Source organism: Salmo salar, chromosome ssa22 (assembly GCF_905237065.1).
Source record: "Salmo salar chromosome ssa22, Ssal_v3.1, whole genome shotgun sequence".
In the NCBI taxonomy this organism is placed as follows: Eukaryota; Metazoa; Chordata; class Actinopteri; order Salmoniformes; family Salmonidae; genus Salmo; species Salmo salar.
The window spans coordinates 4819334-4832111 of NC_059463.1; positions in this window are offsets into that span (position 1 = coordinate 4819334).

Genomic DNA, 12778 nt, shown 5'->3' on the forward strand with positions numbered 1-12778 from the left:
CCAGATGGTAGGCATTCCGGAGGTCCAACTTGGAGAAGACGGTAGCCCCCTGGAGAGGCTTGAAAGCCAAGGCGATGAGTGGAAGCGGGTAACAACCTTTAACCGTGATGTCATTCAGGTCCCGGTAGTTGATACACAAGGGTTTTGTCCTTCTCCACAAAGAAGAACACAGCGGCCGCAGGGGAGGCAGAAGGACGGATACCCCTGCAGCCAGTGAGTCCTCAATGTACGTTTCCATCGCCTTGTTCTCCGGACCCGACAGGGAATAAAGCCATCCCTGAGGTGAAGTAGTGCCTGGGAGAAGGTCGATGGCGCAGTCATTGGGCCGATGCTGTCACGATCGTCGTAAGAACTGTACCAAGTCGCAGTGTACGTAGAGTTCCACATGTTTAATCAATGAAACTCACACAAAAAAACAATAAAGAATGAACAAAACGTGACTTCTGGAGTGCTCACAGGCAACTACACAAAAACAAGATCCCACAAAACACAGTGGGAAAATGGCTGCCTAAATATGATCCACAATCAGAGACAACGATAAACAGCTGCCTCTGAATGTGAACCATACCAGGCCAACATAGAAATAAATAACCTAGACTAGAACACCCCCCCTAGTCACACCACGACCTAACCAAAATAGAGAATAAAAAGGCTCTCTATGGTCAGGGCGTGACAGTACCCCCCCAAAGGTGCAGACTCCGGCCGCAAAACCTGAAACCAACTTGGGAGGGTAGGGGGGGTGACTAGTTTCGGTGGCGGCTCTGGTGCGGGTCTTTGCCCCCGCCCAGACCAAGGGTCCAGCCATGGACTGGACATCGGCGCAGAGGAAGGCTCCTGCCATGGAGCGGGATCGGACGCCTGGACTGGGCACCGGTGCAGAGGAAGGATCCGGCCTTGGAGCTGGACTGGACACCGTGCCTGGACTGGGCACCAGCACAGAGGGAGGCTCCTGCGCTGGAGCAGAACTGGACGCCTTGCCTGGAAGCTCCGGACCGTTGACCCCCGCTGGAGGCTCCGGAACGTTGACCATCACAGGAGGTTCCGGACTGTGGACCGTCGCAGGAGGTTCCGGACTGTGGACCGTCGCAGGAGGTTTCGGACTGTGGACCGTCGTAGGGGGTTCCGGACTGTGGACCGTCGTAGGGGGTTCCGGACTGTGGACCGTCGCAGGAGGTTTCGGACTGTGGACCATCGTAGGGGGTTCCGGACTGTGGATCGTCGTAGGGGGTTCCGGACTGTGGACCGTCGTAGGGGGTTCCAGACTGTGGACCGTCGTAGGAGGTTTCGGACTGTGGACCGTCGTAGAAGGTTCCGGATTGTGGACCGTCGCAGGAGGTTCCGGGCTGTGGACCGTCACATGAGGTTCCGGACTGTGAACCGTCGCCGGAAGCTCTGGACTGTGACTGTGAACCGTCGCCGGAAGCTCTGGACTGTGAACCGTTGCCGGAAGCTCTGGACTGTGAACCGTCGCCGGAAGCTCTGGACTGGGGACCGTCGCCAGAAGCTCTAGACTGTGACTGTGAACCGTCGCTGGAAGCTCTGGACTGGGGACCGTCGCCAGAAGCTCTGGACTGGGGACCGTCGCTGGAAGCTCTGGTCTGTGAACCGTCGCCTGAAGCTCTGGACTGTGAACCGTCGCCGGAAGCTCTGGACTGTGAACCGTCGCCGGTAGCTCTGGACTGTGAACCGTCGCCGGAGGCTCTGGACTGGGGACCGTTGCCGGAGGCTCTGGACTGGTGACACGCACTTCAGGGCGAGTGCGAGGAGCAGACACAGGACGTACCGGACTGGGGAGGCACACTGAAGGCCTGATGCGTGGAGCCGGCACAGGTTGCACCGGACTGGTGACACGCTCTTCAGGGCGAGTGCGAGGAGCAGGCACAGGACGTACCGGACTGGGGAGGCGCACTGGAGGCCTGATGCGTGGAGCCGGCACAGGTTGCACCGGACTGGTGACACGCTCTTCAGGGCGAGTGCGGGGAGCAGGCACAGGACGTACCGGACTGTGGAGGCGCACTGGAGGCCTGATGCGTGGGGCCGGTACAGGTTGCACCGGACTGGTGACACAAACTTCAGGGCGAGTGCGTGGAGGAAACACAGGACGTACCAGACTGGGGAGGCGCACTGGAGGCCAGATGCGTGAAACCGGTGCAGATGACACCGGACTGTGTCACGCTCCTCAGCACGCCCGCGCTGCAGCACTCTCATCGCCACCACCTCTCTCCGGAGTCTTTCATCGAGTTCCACCTTCGACTCCCTGACGGTCTCTGGCTCATTCCTCGGCTCCGCTGACCACCCTGTGTGCCCCCTCCAAAAGATTTGGGCTGTCTTTTGGGCTGTCTTTGTGACCGCGAACCCCGGCGTCGTTGCTGTCCTCCCTTCTCTCCTTGCGTCTTCTTCCACGGCAGGCTTTTGTGTCCTGCCAAGATTTCCTCCCAAGTCCAGGATGCCATCTCCTCCTGGGCACGCTGCTTGGTCCTGTTGTGGTGGGATTTTCTGTCACGATCGTCGTAAGAACTGGACCAAGGTGCAGCGTACGTAGAGTTCCACATGTTTAATCAATGAAACTCACACAAAAAAAACTAAGAATGAACGAAACGTGACGTCTGGAGTGCTCACAGGCAACTACACAAAAACAAGATCCCACAAAACACAGTGGGGAAATGGCTGCCTAAATATGATCCCCAATCAGAGACAACGATAAACAGCTGCCTCTGATTGGGAACCATACTAGGCCAACATAGAAATAAATAACCTAGACTAGAACACCCCCCGTCACACCCCGACCTAACCAAAATAGAGAATAAAAAGGCTCTCTATTGTCAGGGCGTGACAGATGCGGAGGAAGCGAGGTGGCACGGGCCATGCTGAAAACCTCCCGGAGGTCCTGGTATTATACGGGACGGTGGAGAGATCCGGGGCTTTTCCTGAGCCTGCAGGAAGACGTTCCAGGGCAGGCTGTGCCAACTTCATGCAAAGAGCGTGGCAGAACGGGCTTCAATCCTTGATCGAACCAACAGTCCCATCAACAAGGGGATTGTGACTCTGGAGCCATAAAAACCCCAACACAACGGGTACCTGAGAGGATTTGGTGAGTAGAAACTGGATCGACTCGCTGTGATTGCCTGACACTCACATGTTGATAGGAACCGTGTCGTGGGTGGCTCTGCCAATCGATCGCCCATCCAGCGCTCTGACATCCATGGGAATGGAGAGGGGTTGAGTGGGGATTCCCAGCTCAGACACCAGGGTAGCGTCCATAAAACTCTCGTCGGCCCCAGAGTCAATTACTACTCTGAGAGATTTGGACCGGTCACCCCACATCAGTAGGGCATGGAGAGGGGTATGAGTAAGGGGAACCTGGACATTATCCGTAATGACCACCCGCGTACTCATACCTCCTGATGAGCAAGGTTTTTTTTTTACAGGACAGGTAGCAATGTAATGAGCTGTAGTCCCACAATACAGATAGCTCTTGGTGTTCAGTCTGTGTAACCATTTGGCGGGAAACAGTCTAGCTCTCCTTATAGGCTCCGGAGAAGAGTCGGCAGACCTCCTCTCCCTCCTACGTTCCCCGTAGTCACCCATCAATCCAGATGGTGACGGCGATAAGAGATTTGAGATCGATGGGCAGCTCCTGGGCTGCGAGTTCGTCTTTCACCTCCTCCGATAACCCATGAAGGAATGTGACGAACAGGGCTTCCGGGTTCCAGGCACCTTCGGCAGCCAACGTGCGGAAATCGACCGCATAGTCTGCCACACTACGAGTCTAGGCGTTGCCGGAATAGCTTCCAAGCAGCCTCTCTCTCGGACAATGGAGAATCAAACACTTTCTTCACCTCCGCCATGAGCTCCACTAGACTGAAACACACGGTGACTTGTTGCTCTCACACTGCCATAGCCCAGGTGAGAGCCCTCCTGGACATCAGTGTTATAACGTATGCTACCTTCAAGCAGTCCGAGGGAAAAGAAGAGGACTGTAGCTCAAAGATGAGGGAGCACTGGGAGAGAAACGCCCAACATGTCCCTGAATCTCCAGCGACGCGTTCCGGAGTAGGTAAGCAGGGTTCTCGGGAAGCCATGGTGGGCTGGGGGGGACACGCTACTGGGAGGTTACAGTAGTAGCTGGCTGTCTAATAGACAATCCGCAAACTTGTTCAAGCAATGTATGGAAAGCACGGTCATTGGGTTGCGCCAAGGTCTGGAATCCTTCCATAAGCTTGTGAAGTAACTCCTCCCTTCTTCCAATGGGGAGGAGATGGTGTCACTGAGCTGATCCGAGTCTGTTGGGTCAGTCATGGCCAGTTCGTACTATCAGGATAAGACCCAGATGCAGACAGTTCAAATCACATATGTTTAATACAAAATAGGGGGCAGGCAAACGACAGCTCAAAGGCAGGCAGAGGTCAATAATGCAGGGCAGAGTCAGTAAGGTACAGAACGGCAGGCAGGCTCAGGGTCAGGCCAGGCAGAGGTCAGTAATCCAGGGCAGTGTCAGAAAGGTACAGAATGGCAGGCTGGCCTAAGGCAGGCAGAATGGTCAAAACTGGGCAGACTAGAAAAACAAAATCTAGAGCACAGGAAACACGGGAACTCGCTGGTAGGACTTGATGGGACAAGACGAACTGGCAACAAACAAACAGAAAACGCAAGTATAATTACACAGGAGATAATGGGAACAAATGGGAGACACCTGGTGGGGGGTGGAGACAAGCACAAGTCAGGTGAAACAGATCAGGGTGTGACATCGTGCCCCTTTAAAAAGACAATGCTTCCCATTTAATATCCTCTGGATGACAAAACACTTCCAGGGGAAAACTAAGTCAAGTAAATTATGGTTCACTTAAAAGGACATACTCCCTCAACTTAATTATTTTACTTTCATAATTCAATAATTCATAATTCAGTAATTCATACTGAACTAGTATAAGAACGGCCAAAACCTCTGAATATCCACTTCCTTATTAAGTCATCATTTTAAAAGGCTGTCGCCAGTCGGCCATACTGATGCACAGTGTGCTTCTTTACTTTGGTTTTATACACCGGTAGATGAGAACATGCATTTTATTTAGTTTGATACAATTTGTTTTTTAATCTTTATTCAAAAGGCATATTAAGGCACATGCACATTCATCTCATTGGAACATACGGTTCATAGACAAGGGTAAATACATTTACAGTACACAGATTAAATAGTGTCTGGACAAAACACTGAGATAATTGAGGCCCATTACAGCTCCAATAACCTTACAAAAGCTCAGTTTATACCTGGTTCCAACATGAGTCAGTTATCCTGATCTATTCCACATTGTGATTGTGCCCACATTTGTCGACAGGTGTAGACAATCAAAAGATGCATTGTTAACTGATTTGGATTAGATCTTCCTGGCCACCTCCTGAGGTAGTTGAAGAACACAAAGCTAGATAGAGGATTTAGGGACCAAAATCCCGTTTTAGCATGGCAGCGCTATTGAGGACTTTCACATTTTGAAGTAGTCAACTGGGTGGGACTTCCTATGGGTTAAGGAAGGATCACATAATTCCGTCCAGGTCATCAGGAGGGATCAGCCAATCAAGTGATAATCCTGAGAAGCCGGTGTTTGGAGGATATATTGGCACGACGAAGTCGAGGGCCGACAAACTGTGCCAATATATCCTCCAAACACCGGCTTCAAGGGCATTATCCCTTTTATACAACGAGTTACAAACAAATTCAAATAATGATTGACATATTTTCATACTATTTCATCCTTCCACAAGATATAGTCCCGAATACAAATCTAGGGTTGCTTCCCAATCCAGCCATTCGTTCTATCGGTTCGGTTGCCAGAGATGCGACACAGTCGTCTTTTTGTTCTGTATCTATGGACGCGACCCAGTTGTTCGTTCTAAATGTTCTATTGCCATAGTAGCTGGCAATGTTCTTATCCCTTGCTTGCTTGCTAGCCAACTATGCTAATTTACAGTCACGTCAAACAGTGCAGCCAGAATAAAAGCAAAGTAGCTACGTTTGTGTTTGTTTAAGCTGTTTTCTAGTGACATTTATTTGGATATATCCATAACAATGAGCCAATGAGGTGCGATTTCGCCTGGCATTGGAAATCAAATGCTAGTCTAAAGGAAATGGGAGATAATGTCTAGATGCTTTTTATAGTGGAGATCAAGTTTATAAATTGCCTGGCTGGGCTGATGAGACAGTGGATAGCGCAGTGAGATGGAACAGAGTAAATAGGCATTTCAACATCAGCTTTTTTTACATTTTATTTTTATTATTAACCCCTCCTCTCCAGAGGACACATCTTTTTTTGTTTTTTTTATAGCTTTTTTCTGACATATACATACATTTTAAATATACATTTGACATACATGGTACTTTTATATAAAGCGGTCACTTAACAATAACACTTTACCAAACATAAGCTCTCAAATCCCAACCCTCAGCCACTCTCAGCCCAACCCACCTATCACCATAGACCACCCTCGTTTGGTTTCCATGTGCCATATATTTTTCAATTGTGCTCTGATGTTTTACATAATTATTTTTACCTTTCTAATCGTATAATATCCACAGATTGTAAGCTAAAGATGAAAACCTTTCCAATGAGTATTATTATGTTATTTATTGACTGTCTATGTCTTTCCAAATTGCCCAACACTGCTATTTGTAAGGTTCATTTTAAGTGCATGTTGAGATTTTTTAACCATTACTGAACCTGTGAAAAACTCTAAGGGTTGAATCAAGTGTAGTTTTTTGTACCAGTTCCCAAACCATATGCCATGGAATTGGTACATCGATAATCTCTTCCCATTTATTTTGCAACCTGTATGGTGCAGCTGTCAACATTTTTGTCCTCAAATTAAACTGGTATATTTTTCTATTATGTCAGTTCCTTTCAGCCAATTTGTATCGTTAACATATGGCAGGCAAACAAATTCCCTACCTTCTCCATTTTCCACTTGCCTCTTCATTTTTGTGGTAGTGCTTTAATCAGTTGGTTCTAAATTTGGATTGGGCAGATATTCCCATATATTTTTGATAACTGCATAACTCCTCCGTTTCTATTCATAATATCATTAACAATTATAATACAATTTGTAAAAGAAAATCCATAAAGAATGTTTTTTTATTAATCAGTATATTTGAGTTTAACCATAACATTTTATAGTGGATATTCCAAGATGGCGTAGCAGTTCAGACTTCTTTGTCTTGTCGTGTCCCGTGTATATATCTTTTCTGTCCTTCGTATATATTTCGTATATATTTATTTTATTTTTAACCTTAGTTTCAATGTACTCTCCTGCAACCCGCCTCACCCATGTGGTATGGATCTGCTATTTTCTATACTTTAGAACTGGAACCCAACAGAAGCTAGTCAGCTAACTAGCTAGTAGTCAGTTAGCCACTGCTAGCGGTCATCAGCTAACCTTAGCCTTGCTTGTAATCTTCTCAGGTTTTTGCCTGCCATATGAGTTCTGTTATACTCACAGACACCATTCAAACAGTTTTAGAAACCTTAGAGTGTTTTCTATCCAAATCTACTAATAATATGCATATTCTCATTTCAGGGCAACAGTAGTAACCAGTTTAAATCTGCTACGTTTTTTATCTGGCCGTGAAAATACTGCCCCCTAGCCCCAACAGGTTAACATAATATGACACCATAAAAGGTGAGATTTATGTTAGCAAAGTACTGCTTGTATAGTGTAGTTAGTGGCATAAATATTGGAACAGTGTGGTAAAGTTGGTAAATACTTGCTGTTAACTCATGGGATTTGTATTTCAGATCAAAAGATGAATGTGACAGGCAAATATTTAGACAGCAAACTGTTGTTTTAGAATATTTTCTAACCCAGAAACAATAGCTATACATTTGCCTCATATTAATACTTTGATCTGAAATACCAATTAGCCTACATGACTATACTGTAAAAATGACCTACTTTACTTCACTGTCGCAACACTTATGAAACTACCTGTGATGTGGAGAAAAAAAAGGTACCATTGAACTCGGCTTCGAAAAGCAGCTGATACATTTTAACCTTGACTGCTGCTTTTCTTTGCTGAGGCAGCCTCTTCAGTGTTGGCACCAGGCTCATGGCAAAGAGGGTCTCTTTATCCTCCTTCCTGTGAGCATCAGGTTGGGCTGCATCCCTCTCGGCGGCTTGGAGGAGGCTCTGCTGAAATGAGTTGAGTGGATCTTGGGGCTGGTACCTCCGATGACGCCTGGTGTGACGTTGTTCCTCTTCGTTTCTCTCTGTTTCTCTCCACGGCCACATCCTGTTCAACGAGGTCCTCAGTGGTCACTTCCGTGAGGTTCATAATAATCTCAGGTGGTCCTAGATCCAGAGGTGCTTCCTCCATTTCATCATCTTTCATGGCTGCACCGGTGGTGGTCATACTTGTGGATGATGTAGACGTTGTAGAGGGTCTCGCTGCACCGGTGGAGGCGATGGTCGCACTTGTAGATGACATTGAGGGTCTTGATGCACCGGTGGCGACAACACTGGTGGATGACATAGTAGAGGGTCTGGCTGTAAAATTGCCACTCTTTGCCCTAGGCACAATAAATGGATCCAGAAAAGAAAGAATGAGGCAGAAGCTCCAAGGCCAGACCTCTTCTTCTCTTTCTCTGCCCTTCTCTCTCTCTGATACCTGTCCCTGAGTCCTCTCCACTTCCTCCTACAGTCTTCTTCTACATAGACATGAACATGATAAGCCAAACCATTACCTAGCATAACTATAATTATTAGATAGCTATCATGGACATGTCACCTACTGTACACAGACACACACACACGGTTATCTGACCAAATGATCAGGGGTACAGTAGTATCTACCATTACTATTACTATTTATCTAGCGTACACACTCACACTCTTTCAAACATGATTTTTTGGTAAAGTTATAGGGGTTGTAACTAGCATAATTTATTTGACTATTTCTTTCACACACACACACCTCATTGGCTAGGTTAGCAAGCTAGGTTAGCTAGCAAGCCACATTTAGCACAAGCTCACTACTAAACTGACCTGGCAATCCTACTATCGTGGACACTTGTCTCCAAGCAGCATTTCTTTGTGTTTATGTCCCTGTAGCTATCAGCAGTTGTGTCAAAAAGACACGGTTTTGAGGATACTGTGAAAACTATTCTCTCCTCCATGTGTCCAACCGCATTCGACCATCTGCAAAAGGTACCTGCATCAGTATAGTTGCCTAACTGCGCAAAATGTTACGCAGCAGTGATGCAATGACACAGTCGGTGTGTTCGAAGCGTAAGGCCCTTCTGCTAGCCTGCTATCCACGGCCCGCTAGCTGTCTGAATCGCCGTGTCTCCAGCTCGCCTAGCTTCCCACTGGTCCCTATGATCACTCGGCTACGCATGCCTCTCCCTAATGTCAATATTTCTTGTCCATTGCTGTTTTGGTTAGTGATTATTGTCTTATTTCACTTTAGAGCCTCCAGCCCTGCTCAATATGCCCTTTTGTTTCACCTCCCACACATGTGGTGACCTCACCTGGTCTAAATGATGTCTCTAGAGACAAAACCTCTCTCATCGTCACTCAATGCCTAGGTTTACCTCCACTGTATTCACATCCTACCATACCCTTGTCTGTACATTATGCCTTGAATCTATTCTTTCACGCCCAGAAACCTGCTCCTTTTACTCTCTGTTCAAAACGCACTAGACGACCAGTTCTTATAGCCTTTAGCCGTACCCTTATCGTACTCCTCCTCTGTTCCTCTGGTGATGTAGATGTTAATCCAGGCCCTGCAGCGTCTAGCTCCACTCCCATTCATCAGGCGCTCTCATTTGTTGACTTCTGTAACCGTAAAAGCCTTGGTTTCATGCATGTTAACATTAAAGCCTACTCCCTAAGATTGTTTTACTCATTGCTTTAGCACAGTCTGCCAACCCGGATGTCCTAGCCGTGTCTGAATCCCGGTTTAGGAAGGCCACCAAAAATCCAGAAATTTCCATCCCTAACTATAACATTTTCCCACAAGATAGAACTGCCTAAGGAGGCGGATTTGCAATCTACTGCAGAGATAGCCTGCAGAGTTCTGTCATACTATCCAGGTCTGTGCTCAAACAATTCAAGCTTCTACTTCTAAAAATCCACCTTTCCAGAAACAAGTCTCTCACCGTTGCCGCTTGTTATAGACCACCTTCTGCCCCCAGCTGTGCCCTGTTAATTGATTGCCCCCCCATCTAGCTTCAGAGCTCGTACTGTTAGGTGACCTATACTGGGACATCCTTAACACCCTGGCCATCCTACAATCTAAGCTAGATGCTCTCAATCTCACACAAATTATCAATGAACCTACCAGGTACAACCCTAAATCTGTAAACATGGGCACACTCATGGATATCATCCTGACCAACCTGCCCTCTAAATACACCTCTGCTGTCTTCAACCAGGATCTCAGCGATCACTGCCTCATTGCCTGCATCCGTAATGGGTCTGCGGTCAAACGACCACCGCTCATCACTGTCAAACGCTCCCTAAAACACTTCTGCGAGCAGGCCTTTCTAAACGACCTGGCCCAGGTATCCTGGAAGGATATTGACCTCATTATGTCAGTAGAGGATGCCTGGTTATTCTTAAAAGTGCTTTCCTCACCATCTTAATTAAGCATGCCCATTCAAAAAATGTAGAACTAAGAACAGAAATAGCCCTTGGTTCACTCCAGACCTGACTGCCCTCGACCATCACAAAAACATCCTGTGGTGGACTGCACTAGTATCGAATCGTCCCTGTGATATGCAACTTTTCAGGGAAGTCAGGAACCAATACACACAGTCAGTTAGGAAAGCAAAGGCTAGCAATGTCAAACAGACATTTGCATCCTGTAGCTCTAACTCCAAAAAGTTTTGGGACACTGTAAAGTCCATGGAGAATAAGAGCACCTCCTCCCAGCTGCCCACTGCACTGAGGCTAGGAAACACTGTCACCACCGATACATCCACATTAATCGAGAATTTCAATAACCATTTCTCTACGGCTGGCCATACTTTCCTCCTGGCTACCCCAACCCCGGCCAACAGCTCTGCACCCCCGCAGCTACTTGCCCAAGCCTCCCCAGCTTCTCCTTCACCCAAATCCAGATAGCAGATGTTCTGAAAGAGCTGCAAAACCTGGACCTGTACAAATCAGCTGGGCTAGACAATCTGGACCCTCTCTTTCTAAAAGTATCCGCCGCCATTGTTGCAACCCCTATTACCAGTCTGTTCAACCTCTCTTTCGTATTGTCCGAGATCCCTAAAGATTGGAAAGCTGCCGCGGTCATCCCCCTCTTCAAAGGGGGTGACACTCTAGACCCAAACAGTTACAGACCTATATCCATCCTGCCCTGCCTTTCTAAAGTCTTCGAAAGCCAAGTTAACAAACAGATCACTGACCATTTCGAATCCCACCGTACCATTTTCGCTGTGCAATCCGGTTTCCAAGCTGGTCATGGGTGCACCTCAGTCATACTCAAGATACTAAACGATATCATAACCGCCATCAATAAAAGACAGTACTGTGCAGACGTCTTCATCGACCTGGCCAAGGCTTTTGACTCTGTCAATCACCGTATTCTTATCGGCAGACTCAACAGCCTTGGTTTCTCTAATGACTGCCTCGCCTGGTTCACCAACTACTTCTCAGATAGAGTTCAGTGTATCAAATCGGAGGGCCTGTTGTCCAGACCTCTGGCAGTCTCTATGGGGGTACCACAGTTCAATTCTCGGGCCGACTCTTTTCTCTGTATATATCAACGATGTCGCTCTTGCTGCGGGTGATTCCCTGATCCACCTTTACACAGACGACACCATTCTGTATACATCTGGCCCTTCTTTGGACACTGTGTTAACTAACCTCCAAATGAGCTTTAATGACATACAACACTCCTTCCGTGGCCTCCAACTGCTCTTAAATGTTAGTAAAACTAAATGCATGCTATTCAACCGATCATTGCCCGCACCTGCCCGCCTGACTAGCATCACTACTCTGGACAGTTCTGACATGTGGACAACTACAAATACCTAGGTGTCTGGCTAGACTGTAAACTCTCCTTCCAGACTCATATTAAACACCTCCAATCCAAAATTAAATCTAGAATCGGCTTCCTATTTCACAACAAAGCCTCCTTCACTCACGCTGCCAAACATACCCTCGTAAAACTGACTATCCTACCGATCCTCGACTTCGACGATGTCATTTACAAAATAGCCTCCAACACTCTACTCAGCAAACTGGATGCAGTCTATCACAGTGCCATCTGTTTTGTCACCAAAGCCCCATATACCACCCACCACTGCGACCTGTATGCTCTCGTTGGCTGGCCCTCGCTACATATTTGTTGCCAGACCCACTGGCTCCAGGTCATCTAAGTCTTTGCTAGGTAAAGCTCCGCCTTATCTCAGCTCACTGGTCACCATAACAACACCCACCCGTAGCACACGCTCCAGCAGGTATATTGCACTGGTCATCCCCAAAGCCAACGTCACTTTTGGCCGCCTTTCCTTCCAGTTCTCTGCTGCCAATGACTGGAACGAATTGCAAAAATCGCTGAAGTTGGAGACTCATATGTCCCTCACTAACTTTAAGCATCAGCTATCAGAGCAGCTTACCAATTGCTGCAGCTCGTACACAACCCATCTGTAAATAGCCCATCCAATCTACCTACATCATGCCCATTTTGTTTTTATTTACTTTTTATCTCTTTTGCACACCAGTATTTCTACTTGCACATCATCATCTGCACATCTTTTACTCCAGTGTTAATTTGCTA